Raw genomic sequence first — 13,513 nt, 5'->3', positions numbered from 1 at the left:
GTTCAGAACATTTTGTTGTTTTTAGCCTAAAAATGATAGAAATTTCCTTTGCGAAATAGGCTCATGTCTGAACGTTATTATTCTAATGAAATACATCTTTGTAATCACTTTTGAGCCAATGTTCTTTCGTTCCTTTTGAATAATTATTTTTTGATTATTTCATTCTTTTGGATTTTCTTCCACATCATTCATTCATTCATAATCATATTGTATAAATAGTTGTTTATGAATTTATACATTCTTTTGTATATTCTTGGTACTTATTATGGGCCCCCAGATATCAATTACGTGAATGACTTTGCTACGAACCCAAATTTTCCTTTTGAGCGGGTCATGTGTTTAGAGGAATCTCATGACTTTGAAAATGACAAAGATTGTAGTTTATCTCTGGACTTGTTGACGATGGTTGAACAAGAGGATAGATAGATTCTACCTCACAAGGAATCATCAGAAATTGTGAGCTTGGTAAAGATTAGAATTAACCTGACCGCAAAGATGAAGTAAGACCTTGTTCAAAGATGTCTTTGTAGGATCATACTAGGATATGCCTAGGATAAACGCTGATAAAGAAATCTGCACAACAGCGCGATGTCAAAATTTACAGTATGAACTATGTAATTCTTTGTCGGGGCAATGCCTTTCTCGTTGAGTCAGCATAGCTTTGCCCATCTAAAGTCGGGTTTCTATCCCTTCAAGATGTTTTCTGTCGTAGTTGCACCCCAAAAGGCTCTATGAAAGAAATGAAGGTTTTTCGCATACAAGATGAAAGTGAGAAATCTTATCTATAAAAACATTGATTTTGATCGAGAGGGTTCAGATTCAAAAAAAAAAGAGAGAGAAAAAAATCAAAATCAAAATCAAAACAAAAAAAGAAAAAAATCAAAGTCAAAAGTAAAAAAGAGAAATCAATTAAAGTCAAATTAAAAAATATGAAAAAGAGAAAAAAGAAAAGAAAAGGAGAGGCCAAGGTGAAAACCCGTAAAGGGCGCTTTGTGACCAAAGGAGGTTTTGAGTTGAAAACCCAAAAAGGGCGACTCAAATTTTGAGCAAAATGGGGCATGGCCGTCATCATCATCGAAGGTTTCCCATGAGCATTGCTTCATTTTTGAGATCATCAAAGGGATAGAGGCTGCTTCATGCGTCAAAGTTATCACATGCAGATATAGAATTCTAGAGAAAATTATATTGGAGAATGCATTGAGCTTAAACAATAGTACGATAGCTGAGGTCTGAAATCAACTCAGAAGCAGACACCACGATTCGTCAACAAATTGACTAGAGATGAACATCAAGAAAATTGAAAAATGACTGAGACTTGTAAAATTACCATTTGCCCTCATTGCTTACCGAACATTTATCAAGATTTCTACCAGAGCAATGTTGTTCTCTTTGGCTTACGGGGATGAGGTAGTTTTACCCATTGAAATCCCTTCCCTCCGGGTATTAGAGTTGGAAGGATCCAATCGCGATGTGATTAGTTGGACCTAGGAAAAGGGGTTAAAAGCTATTCATTAGGGTCGGATGTACCAATTGATACGAGCCCATAATAAACAGGGTCATCTCAGAGAATTCCACGAAAGGGTGGATGCCGAAAAAAACCATTTCTCAACAAAAAGATTCTAGAAGGAAATGAATGCTAAGCCGGGGATGTCCCTGTGTTGTAAAGAAGACCTTTTTTAGAGGAGCATTGATCCTGAACGAGACCGTCGATCCTATAAATACGAATCCAGTCAAGAAATACTTCGTTTAAAGAAGAAGAAAGAACCAATTTCAAAAAAAAAAGATAAAAATGAAAAATGAAAAAGTAATGACGGAGAGGCTATGGGGAAAACCCGCAAAGGGCACCTTAGGCCAAAGAGGATTTGAGTTGAAAACCCGAAAATGGCGGCTCAAATATTGATTGGAATGGGGGATTGAAGTGATCAGAGCAATTCGAATTTTGATCATATTGGGGCATGTGGTGATCTTGCTATGCCTAAATCAATAGGAAATGATAGGCTACATCTTGGGGCATTGACAAAGCACTGTAGATCTCCTAAACACAAGTCAAACTTAGAATGGTCTTCAAAAAGCTTGTACAGAGAAGTCCAAGCTGCGATATCTGGGGCACCCAATTCTCATATTATTTGTTGTTCTTGCAATACCTTTTTCTTTTCCAAGATATTACATTCCCAATTAATTCCTTTGTCATCCTTCGTTACTATTTTCGATAATTTGTTCTTTCGAGCTATTCTCAGAACCAACTTTATCCTTATTCATTGTTATGACCTTTCTTTACAAACATGTTGTATTAGAATAATGATTAATGGACTAATAAAACTTTCACAAAGAAAGTTTTGCAGGTTACTCTGAAAAGTTTCTAAATAATATAGGAGCTTGAAACAGGAATATTCTTTAGAACACACCAAATTTAAAGGTTGGAAATTTGGGAAGGAATAGTCTAAATTTAGACTTTCTCTTTGGATTTTTGTTGTCGAATGCGTTGATTGACAAGACGCCATGTTGGTGACAAAGCTTACATAAACAAGCAAGCAATGATCACCAGGAAATAGGAAGAGGTTACCTTAGAGAATAGAGCCTTCATTTGCGCATGAGTCTTTAGTACAACACCCTGAGAATGGTGTAAGAAACCAAAACGATTCAGGTCCTATATCCTTGAATTGTGATAAGAGAGGATTGAGGAAAAGCCACCTATTTCTACCCTTGGATTGCAGTGGGAGAATGGTGGTACAAATTTTGCGCCCCAATGGATTAAACTTTGAGGTCTACAGTGGAGGCAACCTGGCTAAATGTTTCTTCAGAAAAGTCAGTCAAGCAAGAAGGCGTTATAGCACGTCAGTCACAAAGCCTTAATAAACTTCGAGTAATGACAACCTAAGAAGGATCGTTCTCGAAAAATTAAAATTCTGCATTCATGCAAACACCATTCACACATGTCTAGTTAGGAGCATTTGATTCATTTTGATCATGCCATCCTAATCATTAGGCATAATTCAGTTCATTATACAGGTCATGTTCCCTAGATAACAGATCAGTGAAGATACCAGCCTTGCCTCCATCGGTTGCAGTGGAGCTGGTTAAAGATAGCAGATCTTGCCTTCCTGCATTGACAGCGAAGCAGATTGAAAGTAAAGCCTTGCCTCCATCGGTTGTAGTGGAGCAGGTTAAAGATAGCAGATCATGCCTTCTTGCATTGACAACGAAGTAGATTGAAAACAAAGCCTTGCCTCTATCGGTTGCAGTAGAGCGGGTTAAAGATAGCAAATCTTGTCTCCCTAAGCAATAGTGGAGCAGATCGAAGATACCAGCCTTGCCTCCCTCGGTTGCAGTGGAGCAGGTCAAAGATAGCAGATCTTGCCTCCCTAAGCAATAGTGGGGTAGATCGAAGATACAAGCCTTGCCTCCCTTGGTTGTAATGGAGCAGGTTGAAGATAGCAGGTCTTGCCTTCCTGCATCGACAGTGAAGCAGATCGAGGATTACAAGTCCTATATCCCTGGCTAGCAGTGGAATAGGTTGGAAACTACAGATCTTATCTCCCTAAGCACTAGCGGAGTAGGTCAAATACGGCGAATCTTATCTTCAAGTGTAAGGAAGCAGATTGAAGTCGATAATCCTATCTCCCTGAAGTTGTAGTGGAGCGGATTAAAGTAGTAGATCTTATCTCTCTGAAGTTGCAGTAGATCAGATCGCATCAAGTTTGGCCGACTAGAGATAGCAAATTTTGTTCTTTTAAAGTTACGAATCCTATCTCCCTGACGTTGCAGTGGAGTGGATCGAAGCACCAGTTCCTATACCTCTGAAGATGCAGTAGGATGGAATGGAGCCACTTGAAGAAGAAGAGCACCGACGTCCAAGCACGACCAGGCAAAATTGGTCCTCTTTAGTCTTTGCTCTATTCTCGTTACACGACAATGAGCAAAGAAGGGCAACTGTAATACCCAATTTATGCCCGACCTACATACATTGCAAAAACCAAATAAATAGAATAAATAACCCATAAAATAGTCCATTTACCAACAGATAACCCAAATCAATTAACCTAGCCCACTAAGACCCACTAACTTAACCCTAGCCCAATTACAGAGGCCTAACAATTAGCCTAAACCAAAATTCAGAAACCCTAACAAGCCTCAGCCGCCGCAGCAAAAGCCCGACTCCTCCTCCCACGCACGCCTCCGCACGTATGTCGCCCTCCACGTCACCGTACGGCCTCCGTACATTAGCAGAAAACCAACACACAAAGAGTGCAAGCAAACAAACAAACAAAAAGGGGAGCAAAAAGAAAAGAACAGAAAAGATGATGTATTTTTTTTCTCTTTGATTCTGTATTTTCGGCTTTATAAAGCCATAAAACCGAATTTGTAAGGGGTTACGCACAAAAAAAACACACATACTGAATATAAAAGAATACGAAAGGTGATTCAAACTCTGGCTTGGTTTTCTTGTTTTCGTCTGTTAATCCTTTTTTGTGTTTCGAGTGATTGATTGCTCAATAAAAGTTAAGAAAAAACGGGAAAAAGGAAGAGAAGAAATGTACCTTGTGGTCGGACCTCCGCTCTCTCCGTATTCATCGGAGTTTGGGCGAGGTTCGAGGGCTCTCGAGGGCGACGATTTGTTGAAGCGGCGGAAGCTTTAGAGTTTTTAGGTTTTCTTAAAATGAAGAAGGTTTTAGGTTTTTTTTTAGCTCCTGAGCAGAATAAAACGCTGTTGTTTAGAGCCAATATGATGGCTTTGAAACGGCGTCGTTTTGAAGACCAAACCCGCGCGGTGACCCGACCCGAGTAAGGATCCGCGCGTTATTTGTTAAATGGCTTATTTGCGCCATTGGTCCCTCGCTGTTATTGGGCGCTACAATCCAGTTCTTTTATTTCTTTTAAATTTAACCTCTTATTTCATTTTTGTTTCACTTTAGTCCCTTTAATAATGCAGCATTTCGAGGTGTTGGGATTATTTCCCTTTTAGACCCTCGTGTCATTCGCGCGTTGTAATTTAGTCCTTGTTATCTATTTTAATTATGTTTTTGTTTTTTTTAATTTTATTTTAATCGCATTTTGACCTGCATTTTATTAAATATTTCTTTTTTTCCTGCTAATTCGATTTTAATTACGATTTAATCCTTTTATTAGTCAGCTTATTAATTAATTTATTGTCATTACTATTATTATCATTAGCACTATTGTGGTTCTCTTTTTACCTATTTTATATATACTTCGTTTTATTATTATTTTATTTATCTTTATTTCTGTGTCACCTCATTTATTTATTCATTTATTTTTCTTTGTAACTAGTCCTTATTTTAATATATGTTGTATGTAATTTATATTTTATATGGCATGCTTTAAATTATTTCATAATTCTGTTTTATTTGCCATTATTTATCCGTTTTAAACTTTTATATATAATATATGTTTATATATATACATCACGTTACATATGTTATTTTAAAATTTTGTTTATTTTTAAATTATTTTATTTAAAGTTATTTTACATATTACTTATTTTAAAATTAACCTATACTATTTACTATTGTAATTATCATCATAGTGGGTTATATTTCAATTTTCCTATTTATGTATACATTACTTTATTATTTACTATTATCTTTAAACTAGTTTTATTATACATATATGTATGTACGTAATGTATATATTCTTTAATTTTAAACTTTATATTTTTTTATATACCTATTGATACATATAGATGCTTTACTTATTTTAAATATCCACATATATTTAGTGTATTTCACTTTTTGCATATTAGTATATATTATTACCTACATGAAGTATTACACTCTAACTTACTGAGTGCGATAATTTATTTCTTTGAAATAAACGAGTCTTATCATCCAATTCATTTTACTTAAATTTTCTTTTCGAAGGATCGTATTTTAAAATCTTTTCAAAATTTCGACACTAAGACATTAAACAATCGATTCGGTACCAATTTTGGGCGTTACGAGGGTGCTATCCCTTCCTCGTGCGTAACTGACTCCCAAACCTGTTTTCTCAAATTTCGCAGACCAAAATCATTTTCAAGGTGAGCTGATCACACCTCAATAAAGGATCAGTGGCGACTCCCAATTTTCATTTTCAAAATCGATACCCATTTTTCAAATTTCAAAAAAGTGGTTTCGACAAACAGTAAATATTCTCAGGCATGAATAGTGATTATTATCTATAGTTTGTATTTTTGTAATCAGATAATATATTCTCTGAAAAGTAGCAATTATGTAATGATGTAAGGGATTGAATGTCCCGTTTCAACTTTCAAATGATGTAAAGAGACAACAACCCTCTATAAAAGGCTATCAAATTTAGAATGAAAGGCACGACTTGAAATACTCAATACAGAGATCAAAAACTCATTTATCCAAATTTTTAAGTTTTAAAATTTTAAGTTTTCAAGTTATTTTCCTTTTCAAAAATTTTAATTAAACACTCTTTCAAATTTCAATTTCAATTTCCAAATTGCGACTATCACATTACAACTTCCATCCTTAGATCCTCGAGACAATCAATTTCATATTAAAGTGATTAGGTTTAATCATAGTTGAACTCTTTAAAGTTATTTTCCTTTTCAAAAATTTTAATTAAACACTATTTCAAATTTCAATTTCAATTTCCAAATTACAACTATCACATTACAACTTCCATCCTCAGGTCCTCGAGACAATCAATTTAATATTAAAGTGATTAAGTTTAATCATAGTTGAACTCTTTAAACTCTCCCTATATAAAGAGAGCCTTGGGTCATTATTTGCACACACTTAATTTCAAGAGAAAGTTATAGAGAGAAATTTCTCTGAAGAGATTATTCCAGAAAATTTCTAGAGATATTTTTTTGATTTACAATTTGAACAAAAAGTTTAAAGAAATTGCAAAATTACCCTACTGGTAATTTTTGTGAAAAATATTCAGATTTGAAGTGAGCCCACACTCGACAGACGTGAGTTTAAAGATAGCGGAGAAGACTACTCGATCGAAGTGCTCATCCTAGACTAATCGAAAAGGTACAATTTTGATTAATTGTTCATCACTTTAGTTATCACAACCAAGATCTTGTTTTGGAAAAAAATTTAAAACTCTGATTTTTCCCTAGATTTATTTTCTGCTGTGTTTTCCAAACCCGTTTTCCCAATATCATGGTGGCCTTCAAGGCATGTGGTCCTATCTATAAGTCCCTTGGATGTATTTGAACTAATACTGTGGCCTTCTCTGGATTCCTATACGAGCTAGGTCTGCGACCCTATTTTGTGAGTTGTTCTAGTGGACCCCCTCAGCGGGGGCCACTTAGCGTACTGTATTCGTTAGTTCTCCTTGCGAACTATACCTGCGAACTCGCATTGCTGCGGGACCCGTACGATTCATAGGTTGGAGGCCTAAATCCTATCTAGGATTTGGGTCGATGGTTACCAATGTATAACAATCTAGTCCCCTCCTAGTGTGCCTGAGTGTTACAAAGTGACGCTTCTTAGGTCCATTAATTCAAACTTAACTACAACTTCTTGGGTACGTTACGAGTTGTATTGCATAATAATTGTTCTGCCTCATACATGGGTGAGTTGTGCGCATCTGACCATTAAAAGTTGAACCGTTTTCATTTGCTCGTATCTAGATAATTGATTTTCCTTGGTTATACGAATTGTCGAAGAGCAAGAGAGGAAATCCCTCTTTAAAAGGGGAGAACTTCTAGAGCCCTAAATCCTTCACACTTAGCATTCTCAACGAATGAAATAAAAATAACCTTAGAAACATTCTTGCTTTGGTTTTAAGATTTCTATTTTTCTTTTTCTCTTTTTTTTTTCTTTTATCAATAGTATGGTGAAGATAAGGGGAATTGGTAACCACATCATCTCATTCTGTGTGCCTTGGGAGCGACCGATTTTGATCTTAGTGACAGAGAAAACCTACACCTGTACTACCAAACCGGAGGAATTAGAACTGGTTTTGGCTATTCAGAGGATAAAAATCCCTTACTTTGCATACGAATTCTCCATTCTGGATGGGTCACATCAGCTATGTGAGACCACCAAAGATAGTTTTCTTCTTTTTCTTCACACACTGGAGGCTGGGTTTCACTTGCCACTATATCCCTTCTTCTGCAACATTCTAAAGGACTACCACCTTGCTCCCAACTAGCTTTCAAGCTTGTCCTGGTGGCTTGCTATAGCCTACTTTCTCGATTGCAACTAACGTGGTGTGGTACCAATGCTTACAGTTTTCCAGCATTTGTATCAGCTGATGGGCAGTGACATGGGGGATTTGATGGGGTTCTACTACTTCTTCAATTGTAGGAATTTGTGAACAATCATTCAAAACCACTGCAAGAACCTTCGCTTGAACCAGGGGAAGTACGTCTGAGTTTACAACATACTTGGCGAGGACTTCGGGCTCTCCATAAGATGGTCCCTTCCTAATGAAGACATGCGCGTATTTCAAGCAAAGTCTTTCCTTGGATGAAGCTACTTCAAAATTTTAAAGGCTTCAGGTTGGTCATATGTTGACTCTAGAGACCCTCATTACTGTGAAAAATGTCTTCAGATTTTGTTTAGAGGGTTTTAGCCCTAATATATGGAGGTCTGGTCCCAATTAGGAGGTCGTTCAGTCAATTTGTGAGTTATCTGAGGGGGTACTTGGTCTTATGGCTCCTGCGATCAATTAAGTCAAATTTTACTAGTTATGAGAAGGGGCCTACGAACTTCTTTTATAACTTTTGCTAGATGAATCTTTGTCCATTTGCTCTTCTTGAGTTCACACAGTGGGTGGTAGGGGGATAGTAATTTGTTAACTGCTCGCACTAATCATAGGGTTGTTGTTGGTACAAGAAACGATCAGGGCTCTAGGAGTAGTTCAAGTGAAACTGACAACATCTTGTGCGAAATCAATGAGGTGATGGATATTGATGCTTCGATAAGTAGTGGTCGTAAGAAATACAAGATTACTGTTGGGGCTGTACGCATTGATCCTCCTAGAGAGGAAGAGGAGGACAATATGCAGTTAGAACATTGTAGTAAGAGAAAGACAAATCCTATTAACCCTGTTGCTGCAGTCATTCAGGTGTCATCTTCTCTTGTGGCGGGCTTGGCATTTGCCACTCAGGCTAGCTCACCAATTACAGTTGATAAAGATACTCTTCCTCTTGTTCTTCGAGGTTCTCCTTCTGTGCCCGTTGTCGAGGAAACGCCAACCGAAATTAGTTGGGGTTTATTTCTATGGCACGATAATTTAAGTGCGTAAGAGTTCTCTTTATCTCTGCGCTTCTTACTATCTGAGGTTAGCACTATTGGGTTGAAGTATGTGAAGATCTGATTGTATCCCGAAAAAGTGTCGATAAAACTCATGAGTCGGTGGCATGCAGAGGCGTCAACTAAACGATCGATTGAGGGTAAGGGAAAGTTGTCCTTGGGGCACACCTTGTTGACGTTTATGAGGTCGATCTACTCTGGGTATTCCACCTCCCTGATTGACTAGATTGTTATACATTAGTAACCACCAACCCGAATCCTGGAAAAGATTTAGGCTTCCGACCCACGGATTGGATGAGTCTCACAGTAACGCGAGTTCACAAAGAGAGCTTGCAGATATAGTTCGCTGAGGGGTTTGTGGGAATAACTCACAAGATAGGGTTGCAGACCTAGCTCGCAGGAATCAAGAGAAGGCCATGGTATCAGTTCGCATACGTCACAAGATAGAACCACATGCCCTGAAGGCCACCATGACACGTGTCCAGCAAGTACGAAGCCTACCCAGCGTATCAGCCCTAGGAGCAGAAAAGACCGTGTGCTCCATAGACACGTCCCCAACAGGTTTGGAACTCGCAAAATGTCAGTACCAGGAGCAGGGAATGTCAGCGTCGGAGGCAATAAAGCCAAAACAATGTAGGTGGTCCCTATTATGAGCTGTAATAGTACTAGTGGCAACATGTATAAATATCCCAACATTCTTATCAATAAGGACATAAGCAAAACATTATTCAACAATTTCCGTACATATTAATGGTCCAAAGTTTGGAAACTGAAGCTTCTAAGGTGCAATGAATACAATTGATGGGTGTTGAATTAAAAAAAATTCTCACACTTAAATAGAATGTAAAACAGTAATATAAGAGTAAGGGTCAATCCTATAGGGTTTGAGGTATTTAAAACTATTGTTTGTTTTAATTAGGATATACAACAAGCAACTTTTGTTCCCACAACACATATTGAACTATATGAAAAATAAAAATGGATAAATATGAAAATAGTAAAATTAAAATAAACAAATAAAGATGCGCTAATAAATAGAACGAAATTAAAATTGGTAAATTGATGAGACAACATTCTAGCTTCAGACACAATTTTGATTCCGGCTTTGAACTGATCTTGAACAATAGATCTTTCTCCTCCAATTGATAAGTTAGTTATAGTGATCAAGGAACAACCTTAGACCACCAGTCCTTCCGTGTGTAAATTAATTGCAGGAATAATCTGACAACTAACCCTTACCAAGTGAATAACCTTGAAATCAATTTCCACGATTTAGTACATCGACAACCTTATGAACTAGAAGGACTCAACTCGAATCAACAACCTCAACTGAGTGGGTCGTTTAAACTTAATTATTAATTCCTTTGATAGATCCAATCACTCACTCACTTGGTCGCACCTACTTATTCTTGGATAGATCGATTACGACAATTATGGGTTATATAAATTCTTCCAACTATATGCCGCAGAACACCGAATCAACATGCCCTTTTTTACTTGATACTATGACGACTTTGCGAGACAACTAAGTCTATCTCTTAAACAGGAGAAATAGTGAAAAATAAAATGAAAATAGAAAACATTGAAGAAAATGTGTTTGATTGTAATTTTTAAAAATGAAAATGTGTGAAAATTAGAAAACAATAAAAAAATGTTTTCACTAAAAAATGCTTTTTAAAATTAAAAATGATGAAAATAAAAGTTTTTAACTTTGATGAATTGTTCCTAATTCAAAGTTCAAACCCATTGTAACACCCCTTACCCGAGACCGTTTCCGGAGTCGAGCACGAGGCATTACTTAGCTTATCTTACTAATTCGGAGCATAAAAACTAGGTTTGAAAATTTATTTCATTATTCGCAGCAAATCTGTCCAATCGCGCAGCAGCTACTAAATTAATTATAACTTGAGCTACAGAACTCGAAATTTAATTCCGTAAATTTTCCCTAAAACTAGACTCATATATCTACTCACCATAAACTTTTTAGAATTTTTTTGGTTCAGAAAATTAGTACAGTTTATTAGTTAAAGTCTCCCCTGTTTCACCACCTGACTGCTCTGACCTCTAGTCACTAAAAATAAGTTTTCTCACTGTAGGAATTTCATATGAAATTCTTACTTGTTTCTACAGAAAATAGACTCATTAATGAATCTAAGCATGTAAATTTCAACTCATAACCATTTTTGTACAATTTGAAATTATTTTCTAAACTCAGAACAGGGGACTCCAAAAACAGTTCTGACCCTATCTTACTAAAATTCACATATCTTAAAATATAAATTTCCTTTTTCTACACCATTATTTTCCCATGAAAATAGACTCAACAAGATTTAATTCCATATATCATTCACCCTCTAATTCATTTTATACTATCTTGGGTGATTTTTCAAATTCACGTCACTGTGCTGCCTGAATTCTGTTTCTTTGCAAAATTTTATCCTTTCATGATTTCCATGCATAATTTATCACCTAATCTTTCATAACAACAAACACCTTCATCCTTAACCATTTTAATAACCATACATCATCAAATACTTACACATCACTCATTAGCAAAATCATCATTACAAACATACAAAATAACTAAATCCCTATACATGCCATAACTCAAACGTGTTTCGATATAAAATACCGAGCAGTTGTAGTTGATAGTGTGGATGATCTCTGACTTCTTTAGGATCCTTGAAGTAGCTTTGCAATACTATAAGAGAAAGAGAAATAAAAGAAGTAAGCATAAAGCTTAGTAAGTTTACTAGCAAATAAATAACAATATTTAACTTAAATAATTAAACTCAATGTCTATATCTCTAGTTTACTCTTTAGTTAATCTTATACTAGTTCTCTTACTTGTTTACTTAGAATACTTGTGTGCATAACTTACTCAATCCTTGCTGCATCGTTGAACATCAATTGATAGTATAATAAGTTCTTAAGTCTTACAACTTACCTGAGCTTGCCATTTATGCTTTAAACTGAACTTTCATGAACATGATTCGTTTACAAGCCCGTTGAGCTACATTGGAATAATAAGGATACTCGGGTCTCTTCTGATAATAACATGCCAAAGCCATGTCCCAGACATGGTCTTACATGGGATGTTCTCGTGATGGTGCCCATGCCATGTCCCAGACATGGTCTTATAGGGGACCTCTCATCTCGGTGCCAACGCCATGTCCCAGACATGGTCTTACATGGGACCTCTCGTCTCGGTGCCCATGCCATGTCCCAGACATGGTCTTACAGGGGACCTCTCATGATCTTAAGGATGCCAATGCCATGTCCCAGACATGGTCTTACATGGGATCTCTTTACCCAAATGTCATGACATTCGTATCCAGTACCATCCTTATGTATCAATGGGACTTTTAAATTTTAATTTTCTATCATTTCATGCTTGGATCATCATCAAATAAATTCATAAAATAAATTCATAATTGCTGGAAATTAACAGCATTAATAATAAATATTGAAATATTACATTTATTTACCGTAAACTTACCTCGGTACCAATTATAGCCAAATTCACCAACTTAGTCTTCAACTTTATTCTTCCCTTTGTCTAACCTCGAGTTTCGTACTTCTTGATCTAAAATAGTAAATTTAACTTATTTAATAATCACATTCATCAAAACAGCCCTCGACTCTAACTTTTTCAAATTACAATTTTGCCCCTAAACTTTTACATAATTACATTTCTGCCCCAAGGCTCGGAAATTAAACTTCATCTCTTATTCTTATGTTTTATAACATTCTGAACATTTTTCCCTTCTATGGCAACATCAAATTCACACTCTAACATGTACTTATGAACATTAGGTATTTTTACCGATTATGTCGTTTTACTCGTTTTCACTTAAAATCGCTTAGCAAAAGTTGTTTAACATAATTTCTAGCTTCATATTCTATCATAAAACATCAAAATAAACACTTTTCACCTATGGGTATTTTTCCAAATATAAACCCTAGGTTAAATTATTGCTAAAATAAGCTAAATTAAGCTACCGGGATCTCAAAAACGTAAAGAACATTAAAAACGGGGCTTGGGATCACTTACTATGGAGCTTGGAAGCTTGAAAACCCTAACTATGGCTTCCCCCCTTGCTGATTTCGTTCATATGAAGAAGATGATGATTTTTGCCATCTTTTTCCCTTTTAATTCATTTTAATTACTAGATTACCAAATTGCCCCTAACTTAAAAATTTTCTATTTCACTTATCTCATGTCCATTTTTGTCTACCAAGTTACCAATGGTATAATTACCATATAA

Source organism: Gossypium hirsutum, chromosome D13 (genome assembly GCF_007990345.1).
Source record: "Gossypium hirsutum isolate 1008001.06 chromosome D13, Gossypium_hirsutum_v2.1, whole genome shotgun sequence".
In the NCBI taxonomy this organism is placed as follows: domain Eukaryota; kingdom Viridiplantae; phylum Streptophyta; class Magnoliopsida; order Malvales; family Malvaceae; genus Gossypium; species Gossypium hirsutum.
Note: the sequence above shows the minus strand (reverse complement) of the source record.